Source organism: Somniosus microcephalus, chromosome 16, assembly GCF_052327205.1.
Source record: "Somniosus microcephalus isolate GS21.2 chromosome 16, FLI_Smic_1.0, whole genome shotgun sequence".
In the NCBI taxonomy this organism is placed as follows: domain Eukaryota; kingdom Metazoa; phylum Chordata; class Chondrichthyes; order Squaliformes; family Somniosidae; genus Somniosus; species Somniosus microcephalus.
Window position 1 is genome coordinate 85,211,991 of NC_141002.1, and position 6,592 is coordinate 85,218,582.

Here is a 6,592-nt window from a genome sequence, read left to right on the forward strand (position 1 = left end):
AAGGCTTGAATTGGGAACAAGTGTGCTAGAAGGAACTGGGAGAGGAGTGGCAGCATGAACTGAGAGGGATGGGAATAGTATCACATAAGCTGGGAGGAGGGGGGGGGGAAGAGTACCAACATAAACTGCACAGGGGCAGGGAGAGGAGAGTGCCACTGTGAATTTGGAGCAGAGCAGAGAAGAGGAAAAAGATTGCCAGTGTGAACTGTGGGCAGGTGGTGAAATGGGGAGGGGGGTGGGGGGACAAGGGGAGAGAAGAGTACTGCTGAAAAGTGGGGGAGAAGAATGCCTCTGTGTAATGTACAAACAATTTCAAAAAAATCATCAGCTTCAGCAACAGAATACCAAGACATAGCCACAATTTCTCCACAGTGAATGAGGGGAAATCCCTGCAATTTTTGCCCCAAACCTCCCCATGAAAAATGATGGCATGCTGGGTATGTTAAGTTTTGAATATCCTGTGCCTTGCTGCATTTTCAATGTATTTGTGTGTTAGCGGTCTATATTGAAAGTGGTTTTGGGGTTGTCAGCTTCTTTTGAAGTCATTGGTCAGTTTTTACTAGTTCTTTTTTAAAGTTGGATTGTATGTTTCAGACATGAAAAGCTTGATTTTTGCCAGAAGATTAACAAAAGTCTAAGGGGGTGAAATTGGGTCGGGGCGATACCTGTTAAAAGTTTGGAAAATTAGCGCTAGGCTCTATGGGGGGAAAATTCAGTTGCTTGCGCCTCCCGTTAGCGCCTTAAGAGGGCTCTAATGTGGTGCAAGCCAACTAGCGCCCGGGCGTGGCACTGTCCACGCCTCCCGTTAAATTCCGTGGGACGCTAGTGGTGGCGCTAACCGTTAGCGCTGCGCCGCTACCAATGACGTCATCGGTGTGCGCAGCGCCCCGCTGACGCCCCGGCCGCGATATTTGGCAGCGCCCCCTGATTTACCGCCGGATGCTATGTCCAACGGGTTCAGGGGGGGCCTACCTGCAGCCGGGGAGGCGCAAATTAAAGGAGGTGCGGGGCAGCCATTTTTGTTGTTGACCGCCTGCCAGCACCTGCCTGCACTCCCGTCCCCGGCCTCCTGAACCGCCCCCCCCCCGCGGAGTGCCGGCTGCGCTCCAAGAGCCCGGCACTTCTCTTCGGTGCCGGGCTCTTTTGCCTGCACTCCCAATCCTCGGGGGCCCAGCTGGGCCCCAGATCGCGCTGCACAAGGCCCCTCCCCTTTAAGAAGGGGAGGAAGGCCTGCAATACTGCAGCGCGACGTGTCGCAGCGATATTCAGTCGCAGCGCCCCAAGAGGGATGCGGGGTGCCTCCAGTAGCGCCGCGCTTCCCTTTGGGGCGCTACCACTCAATTTCCGGCGGGCAGCCGCGAATGCTTCCAGGGCACTACTTTTAGCGCCCTGGCGAGGCTGGCGCCCCAAACGGGGCTATACTCAATTTCTCCCCCTATGTTTCTCTAACTTTAAAAAAAAATCATTTTTCTTGCTCCAAGAGGGAGGTGGAGCACTAAATCAAGCAGTCCACTTCCCTCTTGGAGCGCGATTGACAGCAGGCGGGGCGGAGACTGCAGCAGCGCTGCACACTGGGCTGTGCAACGCTGCCGCGTTGGAAGCATCCTTCCCTCCCTTAAAGGGAAGGGCCATCGCTGCAAGCTCTGCAAAAGAAAGGGCACCTACTTGGACCATTAAGGGAGCGGCAAACCCGTGCGATCAGCCCAGCACTCACTCAGGGTGCCGGGCTGATCGATTGCGGGCAGGAACTCACGAAAAAAACAGGATCAAAAAAGGTAATTTTTTTTTTTAACTTACCTCGGCCACCTTGCCTTTAAGCATCGCCCCCGAAGCGGGCGGTCACCTGATGCACATCCACTGAAGCTGGCGTTGCTTTTGCCTGACGATGCTTCAGGAGGCAGAAATTAATTTCAGGTCCGGGGCGCTACCGGGGCGCTGCGTGGCCAGATGACGTCACAACCTCCGGTCGCATGCAGGCATGGCGAGAGGGGTTACCGCCGCCACAAACCGGCAAGCGAATTTTGCAGGCGGCGGTAACGTCGCCGCGCCAAGGCGCTAAGACCTTAGTGCTGCATTATCCGCCCCGGAGGCGGTAACGGGAGGCACTAAGGCGCTGAATTTCTAGCCCTCAATACTGCTACTCAGCAGGAAGCGTTGTGGGTAAAAACTCAACCCAATTCTGGTTATTGTTAAGGGCTTGTGGCCTCTTCAACAGTAAACAGGCCTCCCAATTTGGAAAGGAAAAGGAAGTCCCATGTACTTTTGAAGTTTCTCGTATCAATGTGGCCTGTGCATGTGGCCGTATGTAAAAGTGAAGATTATTCAAGTATTTAATTGTCAGGTAAATCATTCACTTCCTGATTTCCACGTTTAACTGCAGATGTGCAGACTCCGGGAGTTGCTGTCCGATTTACTCCATAATAACGGTTAGTGCTGATAGCCTCATTGTTACTCATAGCGAAAAGTCCGGGCCAATAGGTTAGGTTTGCATTTTCATGTAACATGGGATAGAACATGTTGTTTTGCCAAGTAATCTTACGTGGCCCCAAAATTATTTAATGCACCTAAATGATTAAAATGATTGTTTCGCATATTGTAACACCATGTAGTAAACACTATATAGACTGAGATACAGATATGCTAAATGCCTCTTGTCAGGTCCTGATACCCTAATCATTGCACTGCTCCTATCTTTAGTTTGTCAATGAGACATTAAACCGAGGCCCCGTCAACTCTCTCAGGTGGACCTAAAAGACCCCATGGCACTATTTCGAAGGAGAGCAGGGGAGTTATCCCTGGTGTCCTGGGGCCAATATTTATCCCTCAAGCAACACCACAGAAACAGATGATCTGGTCATTATCACATTGTTGTTTATGGGAGCTTGCTGTGCACAAATTGGCTGCCGCGTTTCCTACATTACAACAGCGACTACACTTCAAAAAGTACTTCATCGGCTGTAAAGCGTTTGGGACGTCCTGAGGTCACGAAAGGCGCTATATAAATGCAAGTCTTTCTTTTTTCTGTCAAAGCCAAGTACATAATATTTTAGAAAATCAAGCACAAATCACAGAGAGTATATCAAAGTATGTTGGTTTGACTCATTTGTAGTAAAAGCTGGGGGGGCCCCGCGTTGCCAGGGCTGTTTTTGGGCCGGGCGGTTTAAATCGAGTCCCAGGCTTTGGGGCCTGTCTCTGTGTCCCTCTGTGAATCTGCTACCGGGCGGTTTAAATCGAGTCCCAGGTTGTTGCCAGGGCTGTTTTGGGCCGGGCGGTTTAAATCGAGTCCCAGGCTTTGGGGCCTGTCTGTCTGTCCCTCTGTGAATCTGCTGCCGGGCAACATTTTAAATCGAGTCCCAGGCTTTTGGGCCCTGTCTCTGTGTCCCTCTGTGAATCTGCTGCCGGGCAACATTCGTACCTTTTAATAACTTCAAAGATGAAAGTGAAAGTACTTATAAAACGTTTTTGGTAAATGTTATGTTATTTTTAAAAGAGATACTAACTTTTTCGAAGCTGGATTAGCAGATTTTGAGCTGGAAGTAAATGGGGTTTTTAGCTTGAGGCAATGGCTGCCAGATCCCTGAGATGAAAACGATTAGTCCTGCCCACACACACACCGATTGGTCAACCATCAGGCGACTGAACTGTAGGATTGGTCAATCATGACGGCACAGGATTGGTCGAACCTTGACGTCAGTCAATCAATGCTAATTAGCAGATAATGAGCGTAATTTTGAAGGTTTTTTGCATAATGTGCGAACAATTGTCGTCCGACCGAAAAGTAAATACGCTTACGACCGTCCCGGAACCGTAAGCTTTCTTTGGATGTAATGCGCGCATAGGTACGCCCTATAACTTTCGAGCGTATAGCCGGACAGATGAAACGTACAGAACCGCTTTATATATATACTAGCTGGAGAGCCCGGCGTTGCCAGGGCTGTTTTGGGGCAGGCGGTTTAAATCGAGTGCCAGGCTTTGGGGCCCTGTCTGTGTCCCTTTGTGAATCTGGTGCTGGGCAACATTTTAAATCGAGTGGCAGGCTTTAGGGCCCTGTCTGTGTCCCTGTCTGTCTACCTTTTAAAAGCTTGAAAAATGAAAGTGAAAGTACTTATAAAACGTTTTTGGTAAATTGTATGTTATTTTTAAAAGACATACTAACTTTCAAAGTAGTTTTAGCTGGAAGCTGAAGTCATTTGAGCTGGAAGCTGAACAGAGCTGGTAGTGAAACAATGGCTGCCACATCCCCGAGATGAAAATGAATAGTCCCGCCCACACACACACCGATTGGCCAACCATCAGGGGACCGTACTGTAGGATTGGTCAATCGTGACGGAACAGGATTGGTGGAACCTTGACGTCAGTCAATGAATGCTAGCAGATATGAGTTTAATTTTGAAGGTTTTTTGCATAAGGCACGAACAATTTTCGTCCGACCGAAAAGTAAATACGCTTAAAACCGTCTCGGAAGCGTAAGCTTTCTTTGGAGGTAACGCGCGCGTAGGTACGCCCTGTAACTTTCGAGCGCATAGCCCGACAGACGCACAGGCGATGACAGACAGAATGACAGACAGAATGACAGATAGACAGAATGACAGAAGTACCGCTTTATATATATAGATAGATAAATAGATAAATAGATAGATAGATAGATAGATAGACTAGCTGAAGTGCCCGGCGGTGCGAGGCTTTTCGAGGGCATGTTGTTGTTGGAAGAGAGAGAGAGAGAGCGACTGGGGGGGGGGGAGGGAGGGCGGGGGGGGGAGGGGAGGGCGGGGGGGGAAGGGAAGGGCGGGGGGGGAAGGGAAGGGAGGGCGGGGTGGAAGGGAGGGCGGGGGGTGGGAAGGGAGGGCTGGGGGGAAGGGAGGGGGGAAGGGAGGGAGGGCGGGGGGAAGGGAGGGGGGAGGGGGGGGAAGGGAAGGGGGGAAAGGGGGGGCGGGGGTGGGGGGGGAAGGGGCGGGGGGAAGGGGGGACAGGAAGGGGAAGGGGGTGGGGGCGGGGGGGGCCCAGGCCGAGAGCCCCGCTCTCCGAGCCCCGCCCCCCCCGGCCGAGAGCCCCGCTCTCCGAGCCCCGCCACCCCCCGGCCGAGCCCGATTGCGGCTCTGAGAGATGGCCGGCGGCCGAGCCCCGCCCCCCCCGGCCGAGCCCGATTGCGGCTCTGAGAGACGGCCGGCGGCCGAGCCACGCCCCCCCCCCCCCCGGCCGAGGCCGATTGCGGCTCTGAGAGACGGCCGGCGGCTGAGCCCCGCCCCACCCCCGCCGAGCCCGATTGCGGCTCTGAGAGATGGCCGGCGGCCGAGCCCCCGCCGCCCCCCCCCGCCGAGCGCGGAACAGAGACGCCGCGTCTCACCTGCTCCTGCTGCGCGTGCACCCTGACCCTCGTGGCTGACGCCGTTGCCCTGGGGAACGTGACACCGGCGGGGGGGGCGTGCGTGTGGAGCTTAGCAGAAGCGCAATCACCTAGCTCGGGCCTGGCTGGGCAAGAAAGGCGCAGGCTTTCAGGCCTAAGAAAAAAACGGGGGAAAGGTAGGAAAAAGAATGTTCAGGTTAGGTTTACAAAAGAGTGATTTTTTTAAAAACAATTTAATAAATTCAATTTTATTTTGGTGGAAATGTATATTTGAAAAGAAAGACGCAGAAAGCAGGAAAAAGAATGGAAGCAAGATGGCGGCGACTCACCTCGGTTCAGAACGATAAGGCCCGGCCACACACGCACCGATTGGCCCGGCGGCACACGCCAGCAACCCGGCGTACGATTGGTTGAGCTCGAGGTCACTCTGTCGCTAATGAGCGGATAATGAGATGCTAATGAGCGGAATGTTGAAGGTTTTTGGGATACCGCGGGCGCGATTTCAGCCCGGCCGAAATGTAAATACGCTTAAAACCGTCTCGGAAGCGTAAGCTTTCTTTGGAGGTAACGCGCGCGTAGGTATGCCCTGTAACTTTCGAGCGCATAGCCCGACAGACGCACACGCGATGACAGACAGAATGACAGACAGAATGACAGACAGACAGATCGACCGATTTATATATATAGATAACTAGCTGGAGAGCCGGGCAGTGCCGAGGCTTTTTCGAGGGCATGTTGTTGTTGGAAGAGAGAGAGAGAGCGACTGGGGGGAAGAGAGAGAGCGACTGGGGGGAAGAGAGAGCGACGGGGGAAGAGAGAGAGCGACTGGGGGGAAGAGAGAGCGACTGGGGGGAGAGAGAGAGAGCGACGGGGGGAAGAGAGAGAGCGACTGGGGGGAAGAGAGAGCGACTGGGGGGAAGAGAGAGCGATTGGGGGAAGAGAGAGAGAGCAACTGGGGGAAGAGAGAGAGCGACTGGGGGGGATGAGAGAGAGCGACTGGGGGGAGAGAGAGCGATCGGGGGGGGGGAGGCTGGGGAGAGAGCGTGGGGGAGAGAGACGAGAGCGACTGGGGGGGAGAGAGCGAGCGACGGGGGAGAGCGGGGAGGGGAGGCGGGCGGTGGGGAGAGGGGCGGGGGGGGCGAGGAGATGGGGGGCAGGGCTCGGGGGGGCGGGGGCAGGGGACGGGGGGGAGCTCGGGAGAGGGGGGAGGGCTGGGGGAGGGGGCGGGGGCGATCTCCCCCTCGGGAG